We start from the raw sequence: 27,201 nt of genomic DNA on the forward strand, positions 1-27,201 counted from the left end.
GCGTGCACACACACACACACACACACACACCTGTAAAGAGTGGCTCATTGCATGCTCCATTACTGGACACATTTATATAGCAACAAATCAAGAAGCTCTAACAAGAAATGACCTAAAATATTTGTAAAGTTAACAAATGGCTAATCTTCTGTGCCACAACCACAAGGTCATGGCTTAAACTCCCCTTCCTTTAAAAAGAAATATTGTCATACATCTATATATAAATCTGATTAGTTTTCTATTTTCATTTGACCAAATAATAAACCACCAAATCTTCTAAAGTGCTAACAAACTCTGGTTGATCTCATACAATTAAAAGAAATGCTTAGTTTAAGATGATATATGCATCTAGTCCAGGTACCAATCTAAGAACTTGATCTAACTTGGAGTTATAGTAACATGCTGGGTCCAGTATAAGGGGGTCACCATTCTTGTCAGAGCTGATAAAGGTCCCATGTACTTCACAAGTCTTTGTCCTGTTAAAAATCAAGAGAACAGGGATGAAAATAAATTATCTTCAACATGAATACAAGCCAAACCTAAACCTGTTTGGGTCTATATCTGCCCTAACTTCAAAGCCTATTATGTACAAAATTTATGTGATCCCAGACGAACATCCAATGAGCCCAGCCCCCAAGATATTCGGTTGGCACTTCAGGCTCATAATGAGACCAAGCCAAACCTAAACCTGATGATGAGTGGCAAGTTTGAGAATTGGACACAACTTAGTTTGGCTCAGATTGACTACAGCCAAACCTAAACCTGATGATGACTATGATGGTAACTGCACAAGATTGTTACTGGTGAAGTATGGAAAAGAAAAAGAGCCATCTGCAACACCAATCAGCTATAAATGTTCTGAAAGAAAAAGAACAAAGTCTTGCTTGTATCCAAATTTTCCATTTAATTCCCATCATACAGCATCTGTAGAGCTTTGAAAACTAGATTGGTCTCTTTTTAATATAGTTTTTTATTAGCTTGATTTAATTATTTGGCTGATTAGCTGTAGCCATCATTGACTTGCCAAAGTATTTGTCTACCTATCATCAGTAGAATCCTAAATTCCAAACCACCTAACCCAACAATCAATGCCAACCCATATGCTAAATATCCAAAAAGAAAATATAGTTCTAAAAGAAAAAGAAGAAACTTATGAAAATAGACTCTATAAGAAAATTGCTCTAATACCCAAAAAAGGAATATAAAAAAAATTTATAAAGAACACTAAGCTAATAGTTGTATAAACAAACCCGTATGCTGTTTCTTTTCTATAAATTCTTTTAAATCCACATCTGAATGGTCCTCTTGGAGATATAGTTAGAACTTCCTCAAGGTACCAAAATTTTCTTGACATGCAAAGTTTAGCAAGTAGAGTTCAATTAACTATGATATTCAATCTCTTGGCCTGCATCCCTAATTGCACATAAGTCATGAACTTTTACTTCCACATTGATTTTTCACAATTGCCCAGTGCCTTGTTTGTGGGGGTGTGGAATTTCTTGCACTGTTTATGATACTTTGATCTGAAAAGCCAAATGGCATATCTTCAGCATTGAGAAAATTAACTATTGAGAAAATTAACTAAACAGTGGTAAAGTATATATATCAATACATGTATAAAAATTTATAAGGTATGAATCATTTGAAAAAGTTTATGAATATCAAGTTGTGATTAGAATCATATTTGGATTATTGTGGCATGCCTTGGGTTTTCTCTCGAAATACATTTACTTATCCATTGTAGTGAGACCTTTGTGTTTTGCCTTCACTTGTATAATAATTAGTAAAGTGAGAGTCCAAACCTTTACAACAGATCAAACTGTCTTGTCATTCTTTGGAACATTGTACACAATGTTTCATGTTATGGCATGGTCTATATCCTATACATTGGCAGGATAATATATTTGGTTTATCATGGAAATTCTGAACTTGGACAAAACAGAAGTTTCTCTTTACCATATTAGATTAAATTCTGAGTTTTAGTCAGTAGTAAAGGTCCCTTTGACAGGTTAACCTAAAATTGTACAATATACATTGGTGCTGGACTGGGATAAGAGGGTTTTGCTTTGGTTTGATCCTGAAAATGAATTTGAATTCTGAGGTGATGATGCATTTGGCTTTGTACAGAAGCAGTTGTGTTTCTGAACGTTAACCCTTGGTAGTGGTGGTTCTGACTATTGCTCTTGAAGAGCAAGGGACTGCAAATCTGAGGATGGTTATTTGATGGTCTGCAGTTTCCATTTCTAGAGTTGATATTTTTCTTCCTCATTCAATTCTCTGAGATATGTCAAGGCTTTGATATCACTTCAGCATTAAAAAGATGCCTATCATGCCCATTTGAATCCAACAGTCTAGAATATGATGCTCTTCTCTTGTTTCTGTAAACTCTACTCTTTGTTCCTTCCCCTTTTCGGCCAGACAGTACCAATGACATGACTGCCAAGAAGCCCAAGACAGAGAAAGCCCATATACCAACCATCCAAAACCTCAAAGACCTAAAAACCCATTCAGTTTCTGCATGTATAAATGACATTTGTGAAGTAGTAGTCATTGGATCAGGGCTACCTCTTACATAATCTGTAATTTGGCAGCTTTCCTTAACATAGGTTCCTTTTTGGTTTCTCAGTTTGAGGTAGTTTTGATAGTGGAATTGTGGTTACGTAATCTGTTTTACTTTTTGCAGCTATAATTGGATTTACTTTTTGATAAATATGTATATAGATTTGATAGCATATTTGAAACTACTCTTTTTTATAAGTACATATTGATACTACTCTTTTGCAACTATAATCCAATTTAAACCAAAATGGATTTACCAGACTAAGAGCTGGAAAACAGGATTGCTGAGCTTGGTCTTTGAAGAATACAACTAATTAGTTGGTAAAAGTCCACGGGTTATCTATATAATTAATTAGTTACAAAATATCCTAGGGGTAACTCTCCCTTCAATTTCATCCCCAAGATTTCTGAGATTTCATTGATGAGGTTGTAAACCAGGTCAGAATCCATGTTAGCTTCAAGATAAATATGCAGTTATGCATTCAATTCTTTATCAGTCTTATGATAACAACCAAAATGGATGAGCTAAATAATTGACTTATTTGTTGTGTTTTAGTGAATAGAATAATTAAATAATAAAGCACTCAAGGGTATAGTAGTCTACCCAACTCATTTAGTTCAGCCACTTCAGCTGTTATCAAATGGCCCCTGTTGTCACACATGGATGATGGCATGGCAGTATAGGACCTTAGTTTTCTTTTCTTTTCTCTGCCCATGTGGCAAATTGCAGCCTAATTGGTGATTAGAACACAGCAGTGCATGATGGGGCTGATGTGGACTGTGTATGACTCTAGTGGGACCCTGATTTGTAGACAATCTAAATTTTACATGTCAGCCTTCAACATTGTAATGGCTATGAGTTTCAGGGGAAATAGTGAAATAACAAAAGACTTTTGGCTAAATTAATTCTTCCTCAGAATGACAGGGGGTTCTAGGGTGGATGGGGACAGAGCAAGGTGTATTTGAGGCCCATTGGCTGGCCCATACTATACATTATTCAATAGAGAAGGCCCAGATGGAGTTATGTTCGTTGGTGCTGGAAGCTGAGTTTCCAGCAACCAGCATTTCAGTTGGGCCTGGAAGCATGGCGTGTGAACAATCTGAAACATATTACCTCCATTTAGAAGATAATGGTTAGGTCCTAAACTTGAACAATTATTACCTATTATTGGTGGAGTTTTACCTGCATAGGGTTTATCCAAACACCTGCAAAAGTGAACCATATAATTTACCTTGACCCCCCCAAACGTGATTAGTGTAAATGGGGCCAACAATCGGTTCCCATTTTACACTCTCATCAAACTGGTTCCCATTTTACATTAGGTGTAAATTTGCTTTTACACCCCAAACAAACATAGCCCTAGAGAATCCAGATCCAATTCGGTTTAAGCCCATGTTATCATTAACTGAACTCCGGCTTGAATATAATCAGCTGAAACCAGATGCTCCCCCATTCATTTTTGAATGTTGCTCAGTTTTCTAGACCTATGAAATAATCAAATTGGAGGTACGATACCTATTCAACTTAGTGCCAAAAAGATTTAGGACTTCTATGACAAGGTGGTGGTGAAGCCCAACAGCAAAGGAGCTTGTAGTACTAGAGGTAGGGGTAGAAGAGGTAGAGGAAGATCAATAACTACTGGCTAGTCATTTTTTGGCTGAAATGTTTTCAGTGTTTACCGTTGAGTTGTGTGTACTCTAGTTCTGGTTTTCGTCGTTCATTCTCTTAGTCTGGGTGGTTGTTTTAGGGCCTAGTCTTGATTCTATGTTGGAGTGTGATGTGGCATATTCCGGTTGCTCCCTGCTGGAGACGTTCTGGCTGCCAGCAACGACAGGGACTGTGTAACCTGCAAGAGAGGAGTCAGAGATCCCGGGGTGGCTTACCCGGCGGGGATACTCCGATGGCTAAGTTAGCACTCAGTAGTAGAGAGCTTGAAGATGATATCAGAGAATTAGAGAGCTAGAGAGCAAAGATTACGCATCATACCTTCGTCCCTAGGGGTGAGGTCTTTATATAATGGAGTCCCTGCGGGTTGGTGGAGCAGTTCCTGGATCCTCACTGTGATGGAATCCGTTTGCGTGTTAGGTGGGTGAAATTCCGTCAACCGGTAAGATTGCCTGCTCCCGTCTGAATCGGGGAGTAGGTGAGCTAATATAGCCGTTATAAGTCATAATCCCGTAAAATGCGAAGTACGGTGGTGAGCTCCTCGGGGTTGTAACGCGGAAGTCGGTTTGAATGGGAGGCGAGCTTCTTGTAAGGTACCAGGCTGCCTGGCATGCTTTGAATGCCGAAGTGCCTTGATACTGTGGTGATCTTGCATCAAGGTGGGTTTGTCTCGAGGTGGTCCATCTGTCCGGGTTTGATCTGTGGCGGACTTGGTATCGTTATCCTAGTCGCGATCTCACTAGGAGGCGAGCTGCCTAGTTGTCACGAGGTTGCACTTAGTTGTCATGAGGTGCCAGGTGTCATAGTGTCATTGGAGGGCCAAATCTTCCCTCATCATTTGCCCCCCACTCTCGAGCTGAAAGTAACTCAGCGAAGGGAGTAGATTTCTCCTTTTGGCCCGTAATTCGACGAGCTCGTAAGCGCTGATTCAGTTTCTTAGGGTTTGGGAGCGACTCATAGTCCACTCCTGGATTTTGCCCATGCCAAAGAGGTGGCTGGGTCTTATGTGGTGCCGAGGTCTCTGCCTGTTCGGGACTTTAGCCCTTAGGCTCTGGGAGCAACTTGTAGTCCACTCTCTTTGACTTTGCCCATGCCGAAGAGGCGACTGGGTCTTAAGCAGTATTGTAGCCCTTAGGCTTTGGGAGCGACTCGTAGTCCACTCCTGAACTTTGCCCATGCCGAAGAGGCGACTGGGTCTTGAGCAGTGTTGTGGCCCTTAGGCTTTGGGAGCGACTCATAGTCCACTCTTGAACTTTGCCTATGCCGAAGAGGCGACTGAGTCTTGAGCAATGTTGTGGCCCTTAGGCTTTGGGAGTGACTCATAGTCCACTCTTGAACTTTGCCCATGCCAAAGATGCGACTAGGTCTTGAGTAGTGTTGTGGCCCTTAGGCTTTGGGAGCGACTCATAGTCCACTCCTGAACTTTGCCCATGCCGAAGAGGCGACTGGGTCTTATGAGGTGCCGAGCTGCCTGTAAGGTGTCGGGCTGGCCAGGTGCCGAGCTGCCTGTGAGGTGCTGGGGTGACCAGGTGCCGAGCTGCCTGTGAGGTGCCGGGGTGACCAGGTGCCGAGCTGCCTGTGAGGTGCCGGGCTGACCAAGTGTCGAGTTGCCTGTGAGGTGTCGAGCTGACTAGGTGCCAAACTTCCTGTGAGGTGTCGGGCTTACCAGGTTCCGAGTTGCCTGTGAGGTGCCGGGGTGACCAGGTGTTGAGTTGCTTGTGAGGTGCCGGGCTGACTAGGTGCAAAGCTTCCTGTGAGGTGCCGGGCTAGCCAGGTGCCGAGCTGCTTGTGAGGTGCCGGGGTGACCAGGTGCCAAGCTGCCTGTGAGATGTCGAGCTGACCAGGTGCCAAGCTGCCTGTGAGATGTCGAGCTGACCAGGTGCCAAGCTGCCTGTGAGTGTCAGGTTGACCAGGTGCCGAGCTGCCTGTGAGGTGCCGGGCTGACCAGGTGCTGAGCTGCCTGGGTGTCGAGGTCTCTGCCAGTTTGGGACTTTAGCCCTTAGGCTCTGGGAGCGACTCGTAGTCCGCTCTCCTTGATTTTGCCCATGTCGAAGAGGTGACTGGGCCTTACGCGATGAGGAAGTCATTTATCAGTTCGCCAGTTCGTGCCTGGGCCAAGCTTCCAGGTCGGCGCCCGCGCCAGGCCGCGCCAGGTCGTCGGGCCCTAGGCCCAGCACAGATCAATTGAAAGCAAAGTTGGTAAAGTTGCTTAGTCTGTTAGCTCCTTGCATAGTCTTTCAGTTCATAAAAAATGGAGACTATAAAGCGAGAGCTTTAGTTTCTAAAAAGTGAGGACTTAGCATTCTGGGAGATGAGGACTTAGTTTTTTGTAGCGTTTCCCACATAATCATAGAGGGTTCAATGAATGTCTCTCCGACTACAGGAGGGAGTGGCACGTTCACTTGTGCAGTCGCTTGGGGCATCGTCAGCACTGGGACCCTAGCCGTAGTAAGTAGTATGGTGATCTGACCTATGCAGGCAGACGGGAACTGAGGTTGCCCCCTGGAGACGTTTGCTTCGTTGTGTTGTCCGGTGTTGCTGGAAGAATCCATGGGTTTGGTTTTGAGCATGAGATTTTGGAAATGGAAACAAGGGTTTTTAGTAACGAGTTCCCACAGACGGCGCCAAATGATGTGGTATATTCCGGCTGCTCCCTGCTGGAGACGTTCTGGCTGCCAGCAACGATGGGGACTAGGTAACCTACAAGAGAGGAGTCAGAGATCTCGGGGTGGCTTACCCGGTGGGGATAATCCGATGGCTAAGTTAGCACTCAGTAGTAGAGAGCTTGAAGATGATATCAGAGAATTAGAGAGCTAGAGAGCAAAGATTACGCATCATACCTTCGCCCCTAGGGGGTGAGGTCTTTATATAATGAAGTCCCTACGGGTCGGTGGAGCAGTTCCTGGATCCTCGCTGTGATGGGATCCATTTGCGTGTTAGGTGGGTGAAATGCCGTCAACCAGTAAGATTGCCTGCTCCCATCTGAATCGGGGAGTAGGTGAACTAATATAGCTGTTATAAGTCATAATCTCGTAAAATGCGGAGTAGGGTGGTGAGCTCCTCGGGGTTGTAACGCGGAAGTCGGCCTGAATGGGAGGCGAGCTACCTGTAAGGTTGTTATGGATGCATTCGTAAGAAAGGTTTACCGCCACTGCCGGCAGCAGTAGTAAGGAGCAGGCCCACACGACAGCTCATCAGGGGGCCCACACTTATCTTGCCACGACAGCTCTGCTCGCCAACTCGCCACCAACTTACATTATCCCTCATCCCTTATCCTTATCTTATCTTATGTTCTTAGTAAGAGTTTTGTTTGCCACTAGAAGTAAGAGTTTGTTTACCATTGGAAGTAGGAGTTTGAGTTTGATTTAGAGAGGGATTATCCTAGCCTAGCCGAATACATCAAGGAACCCCCTCTTGTAATCTCCTATTTAAGGAGCCTATGAATTGGAATAAAGCATTCAGTTTTTCAGTAAGAGAAGAGTGAGGAGAGTTCGGGTGGTCTCTTGGACAAATCACCCATTCGGTTTCCACAATAGGGTCTGCACGCAAGGGAAGGCACAAGGGGAAGCAAGAGGTTTTCCCCGTGGACCGACCCGTGACGAGATCCTACACCCGGGCCCATAACATTCTGGTATCAGAGCCTACCGTCATGGGGGAACAGGAGCCGCTGTCTTCCAGGGTCCACGAGTTGGAGCATAGGCTCGCTGAAACCAGCATGGAGGTTCGTGAAGTCAAGGATGATGTTCGGGAGCTGCGACGCCTGCTGGAAGCGTTTCTCTCCAATAAGGAAAGAAGTTCTGAGGGAACCACCACCACCACCAACAGCCACCGTTTGGGCTGGGCAGAGACGTCTAGCGAACAGCAGATCGCTGCCCCGACAGCCACTGTTGTTCCCAAGTATAGCCGGCTGGAATTTCCATCTTACAACGGCACCAGAGACCTGTTAGGATGGCTGTATCGCTGCGAGCAGTTCTTCCGTAATCAGCGTACTGATGACAAGGATAAAGTCAGTCTGGCTGCCTTCCACCTATCAGAAGAGGCGCAACTCTGGTTCTACAGACTGGAGCAAGAAGAACCCAGTCTCAGCTAGGGGCAGTTTAGATCATATTGTCTCCTCAGGTTTGGACCCCCGTTGACAAGCAACCCGCTGGGCAAGTTGATCAATCTCAAGCAAATCGGAACCATGGCAGAGTACCAATGCCAGTTCCAAACCCTTCTCGCTAGAGCAACCTCGGTTCGTGCAGATCAGCAAGTAGATATGTTTACAGTAGGGTTTGTAGAAACTCTAAGAGTGGACGTAGAGATGCAACACCCTCCTAACCTGGCCACAGCGATGAACCTCGCGCGCGCCTTCGAAAGGAAAATGCAGCTCTCCCACGGAAACCTCAGTATAGGACGATCGGCAACAACCTGGGCACCTTCGAAGACAGTAGGGGTGTCTCCTTCTTCGACAGCCAGCAGGGAACAAAGGCCTCCTGCCGATAACCCCTCCAGATTGGCAGCAAGTGTAGGAAGTAGCAGGACAGCACCCCCCATTAGACGGATAACCCGAGCCGAGATGGCAGAACGACGTGCAAGAGGGCAATGCTTCAACTGTGATGATCTGTACTCCTCTAGGCACAAGTGCAAGAAGTTGTTCCGTCTTCTGGTAGAAGAACCCGAAGAGGATGAGGATGTATCTGCAGCATCAGAACCAGAGATCTCCCTCCACGCCATCACAGGGATCAAAACTTCCCAAACCATGCAACTAAGGGCGCGGATAGCAGGGCAACCAATTCGTATTCTTGTAGACTCCGGAAGCACCCACAACTTCGTCAGTGAACAGGCTGCCCGTCGGTTAGAATTACCGATGGAAATCAGGCCGCAGTTATAGGTAGCCGTGGCCAACGGGGAAAGAGTTCATAGCCCCGATATCTGCAAAGACACTGAAATTTAGGTCGGAGCAGAATCCTTCCGGGCTGACTTATTTGTACTCTCCTTGGATGAATTTGATGTCGTCCTGGGAGTCAAATGGCTAATCACTCTAGGGCCCATCCTATGGGATTTCAGCGCCCTAACAATGACTTTCCACCTGGATGGGAAACTGGTTACATGGCAGGGAACCAGAATAAGAACAAAAACGCAGCTGCACACACTTCAAGGTGAGGACTCACGCGCAACAGATATGGAGAGGCTCCTCACGGAGTTCTCTACAGTATTCAAGGAACCCAAGGGGCTCCCACCTTCTAGAGACTGCGATCATCGGATCCCTCTTATAGCCGGCTCGGATCCTGTCGTCGTCCGACCCTACCGTTACCCACATCGACAGAAGGATGAAATAGAAAGGCAGTGTGCAGACATGTTACAGCAGGGGATCATCCGACCCAGCCGCTCCCCCTTCTCCTCTCCGGTTCTGTTGGTACCTAAGCAAGATGGGACTTGGAGATTTTGTGTAGACTATAGAGAACTTAATAGTCGGACGGTCAAGGACAAATTTCCTATCCCCATCGTAGACGAACTATTGGATGAGCTCCATGGCGCACAATACTTCTCAAAACTAGACCTCCGGTCGGGTTACTTCCAGGTCCGAATGACTCCCAAAGATGTAGAGAAAACGACCTTCAGAACACATCATGGCCATTTCGAATTCCTGGTTATGCCATTCGGCCTCAACAACGCTCCTTCCACGTTCCAGGCCTTGATGAACGAGGTATTTCACTCTCACCTCCGCAAATTCGTCTTGGTGTTCTTTTATGACATCCTAGTCTATAGCAAATCGTGGGTAGAACATGTGCAGCATCTACGGATCGTTCTTGAACTCCTGCAACAACACCATCTCTTCCTTGAGCGATCCAAATGTTCCTTTGGGGAACGCCGGGTCCTTTACTTAGGACATGTGATCAGTGGGTAAGGGGTCACTGTGGATGACTCCAAGATTCAGACGATCAGGGAATGGCCCAGACCGCAATCCGCCAAGGCTCTCCGCAGGTTCCTAGGGCTGACAGGCTACTAACGCAAGTTCGTACAAAATTATGGACTTTTGGCGGCTTCACTAACCAATTTGCTCAAGAAAAATGCCTTCCTCTGGGATAGTTCAACCGAAGCAACCTTTGTGAACTTAAGGGAAGCCCTCTCCTCCACACCGGTTCTATAGTTGCCAAACTTTGATCTCGAGTTCACGGTGGAATGCGATGCATCCGGCACTGGCATCGACGCCATACTACATAAGCAAGGACATCCAGTCGCTTTCTTCAGTCGCAAACAGGCCGACCGCCACCTTAAGTTACCCGCCTACGAACGGGAACTGATTGGACTGGCAAAGGCAGTGCAGCACTGGAGGCCGTACTTGTGGGGCAAATCCTTCGTCGTCAAGACGGACCATTACAGCCTCAAATATTTGTTGGAACAACGGCTTACCACCTCGCCGCAACAGCATTGGGTCAACAAGCTTCTTGGGTTCGACTTTCGGGTAGACTACAAGGCGGGAATCTTGAACCGTGCCATAGATGCCTTGTCTCGCCGAGAAGAAGACAACATGCTGCTCCATGCGATCTCACAGCCCCGGGCCACCCTATTGGAAGACATTCGGAACATACTGCCACAATCATCAGAGTGGAACGAGCTGGTCAAGAAAATACAAACCGGAACGACCAGCCCAAATTGGTCCACACAACGGGTTGGCACTATACAAAGGGTGGATTTATCTCCCATCCGACTGCCCTTTGATTCCCTTCGTCATCTCTAGCATACACAACTCCACACACGAAGGCATCCAGAAAACATTGCACCGCACCCACGCTGACTTCCACTGGCAGGGTATGAAGGCTTCGGTGCGGGACTTCATTCAGAAGTACTCTATGTGCCAACAACAAAAGTGGGAAAACTTGCACCTAGCAGGCCTTCTCCAGCCACTGGCACTCCCAACTCAGATCTGGGCAAATATTTCCATGGACTTCATTGAGGACCTACCCAAGGTTGGAGGGAAGTCGGTCTTATTTGTAGTGGTGGACTGTTTTTCCAAATATGCACATTTCCTCCCCTTATCCCACCCTTACAGCGTAGTTTTAGTCGCTCACGCCTTCTTCACCCACATCTTCCGATTGCATGGGCTACCCGAATCCATCGTAAGTAACAGAGACCCGATCTTTACTAGCACTTTCTGGAAGGAGCTATTTCGTCTGCAAGGAACAGCCTTGGCCTTCTCCTCCGCCTATCATCCATAGACTGATGGCCAAATGGAGGTGGTAAACCAAACAATAGAGATGTACCTCCGCTGTTTTGTGGGAGACCAGCCCCGACGATGGGTGGAGTACCTTCCGTGGGCCGAATACTGTTACAACACCTCCTACCACTCCTCTCTTGGCATGACTCCCTTCCGGGTTGTTTATGGTCGGGACCCCCGTCTATTATCTTACGAACCCGGTTCAACATGGTTGGAAGAAGTGGATCGCGGACTACAAGATCGTGATGCCCTCCTGGCCGAAGTCTCCTTGCGCTTACAGCAGGCTCAGGCACGTATGAAGAATGCCTACAATCAGCACCACCGAGAGGTCACCTTTGAGCCGGGACAGTTCGTTTGGCTGAAGCTCCAACCTTATCGGCAGCTCTCCCTCAGACGTAGAGCCCCCCCTAAGCTGGCTCCCAAATTCTACGGGCCCTTCAGGGTTTTACGATAGATCGAGAAGGTTGCTTACCAGCTCGAGCTATCGGAACACTGTAGACTCCATGATACCTTCCACGTGTCCCTACTCAAGCCTTTTACAGGGACTCCTCCTGATCAAGTACCTCCCCTACCCCCCTTGAAGGATGGCAGACCCACTCTCCAACCTCGGGCTCTTGTCCGATCCCACATCAACCGGGGTACTTTTGAGGTCCTTGTGGAGTGGGACGATCTATCATCAGCAGAGGCCACCTGGATCCCCTAGTCGGATCTTCACAACGCCTATCCTGATCTCGAGCTTGAGGACAAGCTCGTTGCGCAGGAGGGGTGTAATGTTATGGATGCATTCGTGGGAAAGGTTTACCGCCGTTGCCGGCAACAGCAGCAGTAAGGAGTGGGCCCACATGACAACTCATCAGGGGGCCCACACTTATCTTGCCACGACAGCTCTGCTCGCCAACTCGCCGCCAGCTTACATTATCCCTCATCCCTTATCCTTATCTTATCTTATGTTCTTAGTAAGAGTTTTGTTTGCCACTAGAAGTAGGAGTTTGTTTACCATTAGAAGTAGGAGTTTGAGTTTGATTTAGAGAAAGATTATCCTAGCCTAGCCGAATACATCAAGGAACCCTCTCTTGTAATCTCCTATTTAAGGAGCCTATGAATTGGAATAAAGCATTTAGTTTTCCAGTAAGAGAGGAGTGAGGAGAGTTTGGGTGGTCTCTTGGACAAATCACCCATTCGGTTTCCACAATAGGGTTTGAACGCAAGGGAAGGCGCAAGGGGAAGCAAGAGGTTCTCCCCGTGGACTGACCCGTGACGAGATCCTACGCCCTGATCTCTCGTACCAGTTCTCTTTCTCGTAGTGAAGGGTGCGCAGATGGGAGAGACGAGAAGAGAGGCAGAGATGTAGAGATGAGAGGAAACCCTTGAAGTGGGTTTGTTTTCTCTCTCCTTCTCTAAATCTTAAATGATGAGGTAAGATCCGGTGTGGCGCGACTATACTTTAAACACTATGCCAGTCGGTGCTGCGCTCTGATACCATTGATGCTCCAAGTACATGCAGAGGCGAACGACTGAGATCTTCATGTATCAAACCTGCATGCAAAGAGAGAATAATAGCAGCTGCGCAGTATAGGATCCGAGACACCAACCTCTCGAAGAAAGTCTAAGAGAGAACTGCTTAATCTAATTAGAGCCGAAGCTGAGAGGATATTTTCCCTTCTTAGTTAAAGAACTTATGTTGTGTGTGAGAAGCACTTGGGAGTGATCCCTTATATAGTTGCTTCTCCAACGTTAAGTTCCCTGTTATTAGGAACAAACAATAACCAGAATAACCAATTGAGATAAGTGTTCCTCAACAGTAAAATTCATGCTCCATCAGATTTGAAACAAGTGTCTCATGTTGACCAAGGATCTAACCACTTGGTCATCTAGTCTACATTGGGTCAAATGGATATCCATTGACCCAATAAGAGCTGGAATATGGATCCAAATAATCCAACAATATTGGTATCTCAATGCATAAAAATGTTTTCAAATAAACAATCAAATAAATTTGTCTTTATAGAATATAAGTAAATAGATAATTATTTAAAATGAATGATTGTGTGTGAGAGTGTTGCATGGAGATAACCATAAAATAATCATCTCCCATCAACATGTGGCTTGTCACATGGCCATTGGATATTCTAACATGTTGATGATTAAATGAGGGCCTATGGCCACTCTACCATCATCTCCCACTTGGCCAGTTAGGCCCGAGATGAATAAGTGCCAACCAACCCTATTGCTTTAATGTGCCTTACATAATCAGTAATTGCAATGGGTTTAGTCAAGGGGTCAGCGATCATATCTTTTGTAGGCACATATTCTACCAAGATCTCATTTCGTTGGTAGACATCATATAAATACTAGTAATGGAGATCTATGTGTTTCCCTTTAGGGCCGATCTCACCATTTTTAATTGTCTTAATGGCAGATTGGTTGCCATTGAAGATTTTCACAGCTTTTATTGGCACATCAGAAATTCGGAGTTCTTCCAAGAATCTCCTAATCCAAACTACTTCAGATGCCGTGGAACTACAAAAGATAAACTCAGCTTCCATGGTGAATTTAGCTACACATCTTCGTTTCTTGTTTGTCCATGAGACAACACCTCCTCCTAAGAGGAATAAGTACCTAGTTGTGGATTTTCTATCATCCGGGTCACCTGCAAAATCTGCATCACAATAACCCAGTAACTCTAAATCGTTTGCATAATAGGTTAATTTGAAGTGTTTTGTTAACTGTAAATATCTAAATATTCTTTTAACAGTCTTCCAATGTATTTTACCTGGGTTACTTTGGTATCTACTAACAAGACCTACTGCATATGAGATATCTGGTCTTATGCAAAGCATGGCATTCATCAAGCTACCAATAGCTTGAGCATAGGGTCTATACTTCATTTTCTCTATTTCTTCATCATTAGTTGGAGCCATATCTCTACTTAATTTGGTTCCTTTACAAATTGGAGTTTCAACTTAATTACAATCTTTCATATTGAAATTCCTTAGGATTTTTTCCAAATAATGCTCTTGTGAAAGAGTTAAGGTTTTAATGTTTCTATATCTTTCTATTTTAATTCCAAGTACATAACTTGCATCACCTATGTCTTTCATTTCAAAGTTGGTTTTTAACCAATCTTTGGTTTCATTAATCATTGACACATCATTTCCAGTAATAAGAATATCATCTACATATAATGAAAGAACAACAAAACTGTTCCCACTATTCAAAGAGTAAACACAATGATCAAACGGATTAGGTATAAATCCAAGTTTAGAGATTGCTTTATGGAAGGTATGGTACCACATCCTAGAGGATTGTTTTAAATCATATAATGATTTCTTTAATTTATACACTTTATTTTCTTATCCCTCTATTACATAACCTTTGGGTTGAGTCGTGTATATTTCTTCATTCAGCTTTCCATTCAGAAAAACAGTTTTGACATTTAATTAGCACAACTCTAAGTCTAAAAAGGCAACTAAGGACATTAGGATTCTAATAGAAGTAAACTTGGCAACTGGAGAGTAAGTCTCCTCATAATCAATCATTTCTACTTGGGTGTACCCTTTTGCTACTAATCTTGCCTTATATTTTTCTATAGACCCATTAGCATCGAGTTTTCTCTTTAATATCCATTTACACCCTATATGTTTTCTATTCTTGGGTAAATCAATTAATTCCCAAACCTGATTTTTATTTATTGAGTCTAACTCTTCTTGTATAGTTTCACATCACTTTTCTTTATCAGGTGCATCCATAGCATCTTTCTCTTTGAATTCTACCTAAGGTGTCATTATTAGGTGAAGTTTGTCTATCAGGTGCAGTCTCAGTTTCTATAATTTCTTTATTTAATTCAAATAATTCTAGGTAAATGTTTATTATCCTCAATTTGATCTTCTAGAAAAACATCCCTACTTTCTATTAATTCAACCGTTCCATTAGATTTATGATTAACAAACCTATACCATTTGCTATTATCACTATACCCTATAAAGGTACACCTTAGACTCTTATCTAACTTGCTTCTTCGCTGATTTGGCACTCTTACATAGGCACTAGCCCCCTAAATTTTGATGTTAGTCAGGTCTGGTTTTCTACCGATCCACATTTCAGGGGGTGTTAAGCTATTAACTTTAGTTGGAACCTTATTTAGGATATACATAGCAATACCTAAGGCCTCTCCCTAAAAGTGTGTTCCTAGACTTGATTGAGATAACATTGATCTCATTATATCCAACAAAGTCCTATTTCTCCGTTCAGCCACTCCATTCTGTTGTGGCATGAAGGACATGGTTAATTGGTGTATGATTCCATTTTGTGTACAAAAGTCACTAAATATGTTAGAGATATATTCTCTACCTTTATCATTTCTAAGGGTTTTTATTTTTCTACCCAATTGGTTTTCTACAAGTGTTTTATATTCTTTAAATTTCCCTAAGACTTTTGATTTTCTTTTAATTAGATATACAAAACCAAATCTGGAGAAATCATCTATAAAAGTTACAAAATATTCCATACCCCTATGTGTTTTTACGTTCAAAGGGCCACAAACATCAGAGTGTATTATAGTCAATAATTCCTCTGATTTATTTCCTTTTTTAAAGGGGAGCCTAGTCATTTTTCTACTAAGGCATGGTTCACAATAATTGAAATTCATTTCTATTTTGGGAATTAAGCCATTGGTGCTCATTCTCATCATTTTATCTTTGTTTATGTGATAGTCTCATGTGCCATATATATGCATTTTCATTCACATGATAAGCACAATCATAACTAGAAAGAGCATCAACTTTATTGATAGTCAAACGATATAATCCATCAGACTTATTCCCAAACATTACAACTCTACCATGCTTTCCTATGGTTACCTTTCCTCCATTGAAACGTACATCAAAACGCTTCTCATCTAATAGAGGTACAGACAACAAATTTCTCCTAAAATTAGGTGCATACAATACATCATTAAGGATTAAATTTGTGTTCTCATTTATGAGGATCTTCACTTTTTCGATTCCAAGTACATCAGTGTAGGTGTTGTTTCCCATAAAAATTCTGTGTTCTCCTGTTTTCATTTCCTTCAATTCTAGGAACATCTCTTTAGTTTTGCAAATATGCTTAGAAGAGCCAGAATCTATGCACCAATAAGAAAAAAACAGAATCAGTAAAGTATGATTCAAAGACTACACAAACTGTCTTTCTTTTCAGTTTTTCCTTTTTCATTATTTGATTTATTCTTCTTGCATTCAGGGCAATTATATTTTGTATAGCCTTGTTTTTCACAATTAAAGCAATGTTTACCCTTAGTTTTCTTGAATCCTTTTGAGAATTTAAATTTCTTGTTAAATTTATTTCCATTATTATTTTTGAAAAACTTGCCCTTAGGCTTTTCAGTCATTTGGGAAGTTTCAGTTGGTTTGGGAGTAACCATTAAGGATGAAGGTTGAGATTTCTTCCTCTTCCTCTCAGCCTCTAATCCTAACAAGGTAGGCAAGTTTTTTATACTAACTTCTCTTCCAGATAGGTTTAAAGTTGTTACTACAGAATTCTAAGAAGATGGGAGGCTATTAAGAATGGTGGAGACCTGAATTTTCTCAAGAATAGGTTTCCTAGTGACGGTCAATTCTTTGGCAATCACATTCATTTTACTAACATGATCTACTACAGAATCATTTTCTCTCATTTCACAGCCATAATATTTTTCAATTAACAATTGAACATAGGTTTTAGTTATTTTTCCATATGTTTCTTTAATGGCTTCAAACATATCTTTGGCATTATTGTATTCTTCAAACACAACTTCTATGTCAGGCTCCATAAAAGTTAACAAACAATTTCTTGCCTTCCTATTATCCTTTTCCCATTTTTGATATTCACGAATTACAGTCAAGGAATCATTATCAGCAGGTTTAGCAAGAATAGATTTATCTGAAACATAATCAACATTTTCTTCATCAAGTATCCTTCTAATCCTATGTTTTCAGAGAGAAAAATTGGTGCCATTTAGTTTTTCAGTTTTATTGAGTTCTTGGAATAATGCAGTAGCAGACATGATTTAAAATAACAATAGTATTCCAGAAATAAATAAAGCAAGTGCAATATCAGTTGGTTGTATTTTACGAGACTGTCATTCAATTTCGGAGGCCAAAAATAAATAAATAAATAAAGTAAATGCAAATGGAGTACTTAGTTGTTTACGCAAAAAATACTAATCGGTAGTTAAGTTATCCAGCAGATTTAATTTGTCCAACTCCCATTGCTCTTTTTAATTCAGCAGCAGCTTTGGCATTCGGCAATGATGCTTCTAAGTGGTTCAAAAAAATGTATCTTAAAAAAAATGACAGTAAATGATCAATAAGATGTATGAATCAACTATTGCAAAAAAGGAACGAACAAAAATCGAAATGGGCAAAAAAAGCAAGTATATAAAACTTTAATACCCGATTTGAGATGCTTGGGTTCGCCTCACTGGTCGAATTTGCCTTATCTAACCAGATTTGTTTTGTAGTGAACGAAAATAGTAAAAAGCCCTAAATTTATTTAGGGTTTCTTGTCTCACTTAAGATCTGAGTAGCTATGGAGATGACTGAAGTTTCTGTAGTTCCTTAAGCAACAGATTCGTTTATGTATCTAAGAAAACTCGAACTACTAGTGATGCTTTCGAGGTTGTAGTAACGTAGGAGTGAAGCCGCTGCCGCTGTCGTTAGAAGCCAATGGTGGGACTGGAGGTGAGAAAAAAACGTTGAACTGGGTTCTATTGTCTCGGAGTTTCCGGAGCCACCGTTTGTTTGGAGATGGGCAGTCGAACAGGGTTTCGTAGCGGAAACCAGACAAAACTCTCGTACCAGTTCTCTTTCTCGTAGTGAAGGGTGCGCAGATGGGAGAGACGAGAAGAGAGGCAGAGATGTAGAGATGAGAGGTAACCCTTGAAGTGGGTTTGTTTTCTCTCTCCTCTCATTCTCTGAATCTTAAATGATGAGGTAAGATCTGGTGTGGCGCAACTATACTTTAAACACTATGCCAGTCGGTGCTGCGCTCTGATACCATTGATGCTCCAAGTACATGCAGAGGCGAACGACTGAGATCTTCATGTATCAAACTTGCATGCAAAGAGAGAATAATAGCAGCTGTGCAGTATAGGATCCGAGACACCAACCTCTCGAAGAAAGTCTAAGAGATAACTGCTTAATCTAATTAGAGCCGAAGCTGAGAGGATATTTTCCCTTCTCAGTTAAAGAACTTATGTTGTGTGTGAGAAGCACTTGGGAGTGATCCCTTATATAGTTGCTTCTCCAACGTTAAGTTCCCTGTTATTAGGAACAAACAATAACCAGAATAACCAATTGAGATAAGTGTTCCTCAACAGTAAAATTCATGCTCCATCAGATTTGAAACAAGTGTCTCATGTTGACAAAGGATCTAACCACTTGGTCATCCAGTCTACATTGGGTCAAATGGATATCCATTGACCCAATAAGAGTTGGAATATGGATCCAAATAATCCAACAATATTGGTATCTCCATGCATAAAAATGTTTTCAAATAAACAATCAAATAAATTTGTTTTTATAGAAAATAAGTAAATAGATAATTATTTAAAATGAATGATTGTGTGTGAGAGTGTTGCATGGAGATAACCATAAAATAATCATCTCCCATCAACATGTGGCTTGTCACATAGCCATTGGATATTCTAACATGTTGAGGATTAAACGAGGGCCTATGGCCACTCTACCATCAACTGCATCTGGAATGCAGTCTTGACTCTTGAGTCACAAGTGGTTTAACCAATGAACCACATGGATGACCAGGTCCCAATTTTGATAGTTACCGTTCTAGATCGAGCCTATGGGTATCGATCGAGCTTGGATGCTTGCTTTTTCAATTATTTGATCGGTAGAAGGATAAGTTCAAGATTTGTATTTCTTTTCCAAGTTTCCTACCAGATGACAGTGGTTTAACACAAAAACACTTGAGGCCATGTTGCCAATGAAGTATAAAAGACTCCAATCAATCTGATACAGAGCTTCAATTGTCACTCCAGTATTTGATTTCAAATTAAGGTTAAATCAAATTCCAACTTCAACGTTTCAGCAATCTCCATTCCTAATTGAAAGCCAAAAACTCGGCTTGCAGAGATCCTTGTACCATAGCTCGGCTTGTAGCAAACTTTCCTTTAATTGGCGCACACGATCAACACATTCGAATATCCCCCATTGAATTAAGAGATGCTACGGCAGTACTGAACAGCCCCATCCGTCAATTACAGTTTATTTCTAATCCAGTTCCTTTGGAGGAGGACGTCGTTTGAGCGACTCTACAAGAAGTCAATTACTTGTAGGTGGTGTTGGGAAGAAATTAAGTTTATCCACAAACTATTTCTCTCCCAAAAATAAAAACTTGTAGATATTAAGCTATCACAATTCCAAACAAGATATCAACAAAAACAATTATAAGCCAAGCAAAGAGAGACACACATGATATTTAACGTGGAAAACCCCTCCAATGTAAAGGGTAAAAACCACGGGACCAAGGAGACCCAACCAAAAATCTCCACTAATAACTTGAGGTAACAATTACAGCAACTCAAACACCACAATATGCTCACAAACTTAGAGCAAATACAGATTCTCAAACATACAAATGAGAATACCAAAAGCGGTGAAAATAACAGTCAGAAAAACTCACAAACGCGGCTACTGTTCAGGCCACAACATGGAGACCTTCACTACTCCAAATCAGATCTCCACCGTTCCGATCGTAGGCCTGTGAGTTTCGAACAATCCCACAAACTTTCAGCCAAATCGAACCACAAATGACTCTTGATCAGAATAATTGATGAAGACTGCCGCGAAATGTTTTCTTTTCCCGAACAACTACGAGTTGCTTCTGTTTGACCTCAAATAACCGGTGATTCAGAGCTCCGATCAAATATCCAACCGTTCAGAATGAAGAAAAATGAGTTATCCACTTACTGTCCAAATTTCTGCTCGATCGAACGGTGGATCAGAAAGTTCCGGCCGTTTGATGAACTCTGTGCACTGAGAAATCTGCATAGTATTTCGATTTCTCTCTTTTCCTCTCTCTCTTCAACACTCTACACGCAAAAAAAATCTAACCCTAGTTTTTGTTTTTCTTTTCTTTTTTTTTTTTTTGAAAAAAAAACAGTTGGCTGAAGGAGAGTGGGATATAATATGGGTCAATATCCCATAATGGGCTGGGCCCAACAATTCTCCCCCTCCAGCCCATGAGAGAAGGGAGACACTTCAAAAAAGGCAACTATGCAAATTTAAGGCCGGCTGCTTTGGCACACAGTTCAAGCTTCTCTTGAGGCACCACTTTTGTCATCATGTTAGCATCATTTTTGTCAGTGTGAATCTTTTCAAGTTCAATCAACTTGGAGTTAAAAACATCTCGAATCCAATGATATCTTACATCAATATGCTTCGATCTATTATGAAATATTGGATTCTTATCAAGATGAATAGCACTCTGACTATCACAATGTAAGACACCTCTTTTGAGTGAAACCAAGTTCATGCACAAACTTTTTCATCCACAGCAACTCCTTACATGCTTCAGTAATAGCGATGAACTCAGTCTCAGTCGTAGACAATGCAACACATTTCTGCAACCTAGACTGCTAGGCCACAACTCCCCCTGCAAAGGTAATTAAATAACCAGAAGAAGACTTTCTAGAATCAACATCCCCAGCCATGTTTGAATCTGTAAAACTACAAAGAATAGGTTTCCCAATTCCAAAACAGAGTTTTAAACTAGAAGTACCCCGGAGATATCTCAATATCCACTTCACAGCAGTTCAATATTCTCTACCTGGATTGGATAAAAAATGACTAACAACACCAACTGCATGAGCTATATCAGGCCTTGTGCAAACCATTGCATACATTAAACTTTCTACTGCAGATGCATAAGAATACATTGCATTTCTCTTTTTTCTTTATCACTAGAAGGAGCTTGTCTAGTACTAAGCTTAAAGTGTAAAGCAAGAGGTGTACTTACCACTTTAGCCTTATCCATATGAAACCGCTGAAGTATTTTCTCAATATACTTCTCTTGAGATAACCACAACTTCTTGGCCTCTCTGTCATGAGTAATCTGCATGCCAAGTATATGTCTTGCTGGTCCCAAGTCTTTCATTGCAAAAGACTTACTAAGCTCATTTTTCAACCTGTCAATTCTAGAACAGTTATGATCAACAATCAACATGTCATCGACATAGAGCAATAAAATGATGAAGTCATTATCAGAAAACTTCTGCACAAAAACACAATGGTCTGAGGTTGTCTTTTTGAATCCCTGTTGGATTATAACAAACTCAAACTTCTTGTACCATTGTCTCGGGGCTTGTTTCAACCCATATAGACTTTTCTTCAATCTGCAGACATAGTCTTCTTTACCCTTCACCACGAAACCTTCTGGTTTCTCCATGTAAATTTCCTCATCCAAATCACCGTGAAGGAAAACAGTTTTTACATCCATCTGCTCAACCTCTAAATCAAGACTGGCTGCCAAACCAAGAACAACTCGGATAGAAGACATTTTGACAACAGGCAAGAAAATCTCATCAAAGTCAATTCCCTTTTTCTGACGATAGCCTTTGACAACTAATCTAGCTTTGTATCGTGGATTAGAAGTATTCTCATCAGTCTTTAACCTGTAAGCCCACCGATTTTGCAAAGCTTTTCTGTCATTAGGCAACTTGACCAGCTCAAAAGTATGGTTGTCAACCAAAGATTTCATCTCATCATTCATAGCGGCAACCCATTCTTTCTTGTGCTCAGACTCCATAGCCTCTTTGTAGCAATCAGGTTCTCCCCCATCAGTGAGAAGCACATATTCATTAGACGAATAGCGAGTAGAGGGAATATGCTGTTTAGAACACCTTCTAAGTGGGGCAACAGGTTCACCAATAGCACCACTGGTAGAAGCATCAATATCATCAGCAACATCATCATCATTATCTTCAACCAAATCATCATGAATATGATTATGGCCATCATCATGATTACCAAACTCAACTACACTAGGCGTATGTGTCTCAGGAACTGGATTAAGATCAACCAATCCATCAGTATTTGAAGACTCTGATTTCTCCGCCTTATCAATATCCTCAATGGTTTGATCCTCCATAAAAATAACATCACTTCTTACAAGCTTCGTTTCAATTGGACCGTACAATCTATAGCCAAATTCATCGTGACCATAGCCAATGAAGATACATTGCCTTGTCTTGACATCTAACTTGGACCTTTCATCTTTTGGCACATGCACAAATGCTTTACAGCCAAAGACACATAAGTGGTCATACGATACATCTTTTCCGTACCACACCCTGTCAGGAACATCAGATTGCAAAGCAACAATAGGAGATAAATTAATAACATGTGCAGTAGTATATAAAGCATCACCCCAAAAAGATCCAGGCAACTTTGCTTCTGAAAGCAAATATCTAACTCTCTCCATCAACGTCCTGTTCATCCTCTCTGCTAGGCCATTAAGCTGAGGAGTCTTAGGGGGCGTCTTCTGGTGTCTAATGCCCTGCTGCCTGCAGTACTCATCAAATGGTCCACAATATTCACCACCATTATCAATGCGAATACATTTCAGTTTCTTCCCTGTTTCCCTCTCAACAGAAGCCTGAAACTGCTTAAAGACACCAATTACCTGGTCTTTACTCTTCAAGACATAAACCCAAAGTTTCCTTGAATGATCATCAATAAAAGTAACAAAATAAAATGCACCACCAAATGTTTTTGTCTTCATCGGACCATAGAGATCTGAATGCACCAACTCAAGCAATTCTGATTTCCTAGAGGGAGGATGGCTCTTGAAAGAGACTCTATTTTGTTTCCCAGCCAAGCAATAATCACACTTTTCTAACATTGCACCTTTCAAACCTGAAAGTAGATTCTTCCTCGCCAAACAATCAAGTCCCTTCTCACTGATGTGGCTTAGTCTTTTGTGCCATAACACTGATGAGTTATCACACTCAACTGCATTCACACCATCAATGGAAACTGAAGTCTTGGTCCAGTACAGACCAGAACACTTCTTTCCACGTGCCACAACCAAAGAACCTTTCGAGAGTTTCCATTGTCCATTACCAAAGGTACTAACATAACCATCATCATCAAGAACACTGGTAGAAATTAGATGCAAATGAATGTCTGGTGCATGTCTGACATTTTTCAAAATCAATTCAGTCTCATTACTTGTTTTTAGACAAATAGTGCCAATGCCAATCACCTTTGACAAACCATTATTACCCATCTTTAAAACCCCATAATCACCTGGAGTATAAGATGTGAAAAAATTCATTCTCGATGTAACATGAAAACAGGCACCACTGTCAACAACCCAACTTGTCTCATCACAAGCAATATTAATCAAATTCTCATCACAGACAATCACAAGATCACCTATAGTGGTGGTGGCAACACGATCATCATTGTCATTATCTTTATTTTGTTGTTTACCTTTGTTACCTTTATTGTCTTTTTTCAGCTAAAAACAAAATCTTTTGATATGTCCATTTTTACCACAATAGTTGCATTCAAGGTTTTTGTACTTAGACATTGATTTGCTTCTAGCCTTACTTTTACCTCTGTTACCTTATCCTCGGTCTCTATCATTACTTCTCCCACTGTTTTCAGTAATCAAAACATCTGATTGAGAAGAGGATGCTTGCTGAGTTCGTCGTTTGACTTCTTCATTCAAAACAACAGCTTTTACATATTCCAAGGTCACTACACCACCAGGAGCAGAACTAGACAAAGTCACGCGCAAATTTTCCCAAGAGTCAGGTAGAGTATTAAGCAACCAAAGTCCCAAAATTTTACCTTCAAATTTTATACCCATATCGGACAATTGATCAAAGCACCCCTAAAATTCACTTATGTGATCAGAAATAGGAGTATCTTCCTTGTACCTCAAATTCATAGCCTATTTCAACAGAAATAATTTATTGTTCCCAGATTTAGAGGCATACAAAGTCTCAAGCTTATCCCACAAGGTTCTGGCATGCGAATCATTAGCAATATGATTCAAAACATTATCATCTACCCATTGTCGAATAAAGCCACAAACCATCTCATGCTCAAAAGCCCATTTTTCATCAGATTTATTTTCAGGTTTTTGAATAGAAAAAATTAGTAAATGTAAGTTTTTCACAAATAGTAGATCCTTCATTTTTCCTCTCCACTTGTGGTAATTGGTGCCATTCAAACTAATCATTCTACCATAATTAGGCTCCATCATGCAATCAAACAAATCCACAAACAAATAAATTGGCTCTGATACCACTTTGTTGGGAAGAAACTAAGTTTATCCACAAACTATTTCTCTCCCAAAAATAAAAACTTGTAGATATTCAGCTATCACAATTCCAAACAAGATATCAACAAAAACAATCATAAGCCAAGCAAAGAGACACACACACGATATTTAACGTGGAAAACCCCTCCAATGTGAAGGGTAAAAACCACGGGGCCAAGGAGACCCAACAAAAAATCTCCACTAATAACTTGAGGTAACAATTACAGTAACTCAAACACCACAATATGCTCACAAACTTAGAGCAAATACAGATTTTCAAACATACAAACGAGAATACCAAAAGCGGTGAAAATAACAGTCAGAAAAACTCACAAACGCGACTACTATTCATGCCACAACATGGAGACCTTCACTACTCCAAATCAGATCTCCACCGTTCCGATCGTAGGTCTGTGAGTTTCGAACAATCCCACAAAATTTCAGCCAAATCGAACCACAAATGACCCTTGATCAGAATAATTGATGAAGACTGCCGCAAAATATTTTCTTTTCCCGAACAACTACGAGTTGCTTCTGTTCGACCTCAAATAACCGGCGATTCAGAGCTCCGATTAAAGGTCCAACCGTTCAGAATGAAGAAAAATGAATTATCCACTTACTGTCCAAATTTCTGCTCGATCAGACGATGGATCGGAAAGTTCCAGCCGTTTGATGAACTCTGCGCACTGAGAAATCTGCACAGTATTTCGATTTCTCTCTTTTCCTCTCTCTTCAACACGCCGCACACAAAAAAAATCTAACCCTAGTTTTTGTTTTTGTTTTTTTTTCTTTTTTTGAAAAAAAACAGTTGGCTGAAGGAGAGTGGGATATAATATGGGTCAATATCCCATAATGGGATGGGCCCAACAGGTGGAATCCAAGTACAAAGAGCTCTTCATCCATCGCAGCACAGCACCTAGGACTTGTTCTCATCTTAATGATGGATTAATTGAAAGTTAATGCACTGCTAAAGCGCTCCTGACTCCAGCAGATGATTTTAGAAAGAGAGCTTAAAGGTTTCTTTCTGAATGAGTATTAATTAAATTTTGATCATTTTGTTATAGTTGGGACAAAGACGTATAATAATGGGTTTCTTGACTACCATATTAAGGGTTTGAGTGCTAGGCAAATAATTGTAAGTATGAGGGAACTTTTTTTACGCCATCTCCAAGGTGGATAAATAACTTTTTATGCCATCTCCAAACTGAACCAAACTAAAATGACCGAATGAATATCCCTAGTTAGGGGTGAGCATGTGCAGGTTCGGTTCAGTTTCATGGCAGAACATGGAACCTACCCTATAGGGGTTGGTTCCAGATTTTTAGAACCAGAACCTACCTTGTGAAGGTTGGTTCCAAGGTCAGTTCTGGCCTTGGTGGTTTTGAGGTTAGTTCCAAGGTTTACCTATGGAACATATAGTTTAAAACTTTACTATCTTTATTGATTAAATTGAATAAGTTAATATGTAAATTATCTTTATATGGTTTAAAATTTATAATTTAAATTTAAATTTTATAAATATTATCTTTTACATCACTTATTATATACATTCAAATATTAATATGAAAACAAATGATCAAATCACTTAAAGTAACTCAATGGTGAAGTGAGACCATGACTTTTATAACCATGAGTGTTTGGATTCAAATCTTTACAATCCCAAAAGTATTCCTGGGTTTTTTCTAAAGCAACTTTGGTTCTAAGGCAGGTTCCACCAAGACCAATCTAGGCCGATTCATTGGATTGGTTTGGGTAGAATAGACTCCTAGACCCTGGAACCGGCCTAGGAGGAAATCGGTTCCAACAATTTAGAACCAGACCTTACCCTGTAACAGATTGGATAGGATCGGTTTAAGGTAGATTCCTTTTGATTCAGAGTAAAAGCTAACCATTTGCTCAACCCCTACCCTAGTTATATGTGAAGATGAAGAGCCTCCTCCGATCGTTTTGGGTAAATAAGGGCCGGTAAATTGATAAACGGGTTTGTTTTGCATTATTTCTGGGCGCCGTGTAAATGAATTTATCTGAGAGTATCAATCAGTTTCCCTGGAAATTGATACCTCCAAAAACTTGGATAAATGCCTTACTCATGCCTTCAAAACAGGCGATTGGACTACCCCAGTGTAAAAGGATAAATAAGCAGCTAGCATATGTAAATTCAGGGAATGCAGTTACCAAGTCAAAATTTACTTGAAAAATTCTTATCTGGATAAGTATATTTACCCGATCGAATAACAAAAAGCAAACGAGACCTACCAAGATAGTCTCCTCTTACCTGGTCACTCCTTGAATGTGAAAAGTCTCGCCGATTTCCCGATCGACCTGCAACTTGCCGATATATATACATAAACACATGCGTGGAATAGTTCAAGTGGAAGGGGTGAATTGAACTATATATCTATATATTTAGTATTATTAATGGATGTTTTTTCTTAAAAGAACAAGAGAG

The 27,201-nt window shown here is 41.4% G+C and overlaps 2 long non-coding RNA genes across 2 annotated transcripts; both read right to left on the minus strand.

The window, feature by feature from the left end:
- Positions 1 to 129: 129 nt before the first annotated feature.
- Positions 130 to 27,199, minus strand: LOC148879085 (uncharacterized). Its single transcript, XR_016104109.1, has 2 exons — positions 27,028 to 27,199; positions 130 to 476 (listed from the first exon to the last, which is right to left on the minus strand). It is a non-coding gene; the product is annotated as an uncharacterized LOC148879085 (long non-coding RNA).
- On the minus strand, positions 24,884 to 25,502 carry LOC148879086 (uncharacterized). Its single transcript, XR_016104110.1, has 2 exons — positions 25,373 to 25,502; positions 24,884 to 25,286 (listed from the first exon to the last, which is right to left on the minus strand). It is a non-coding gene; the product is annotated as an uncharacterized LOC148879086 (long non-coding RNA).
- Positions 27,200 to 27,201: the final 2 nt, after the last annotated feature.

Source organism: Nelumbo lutea, chromosome 1 (assembly GCF_056320005.1).
Source record: "Nelumbo lutea isolate HS-2025 chromosome 1, American lotus-T2T, whole genome shotgun sequence".
NCBI classification, from domain to species: Eukaryota; Viridiplantae; Streptophyta; class Magnoliopsida; order Proteales; family Nelumbonaceae; genus Nelumbo; species Nelumbo lutea.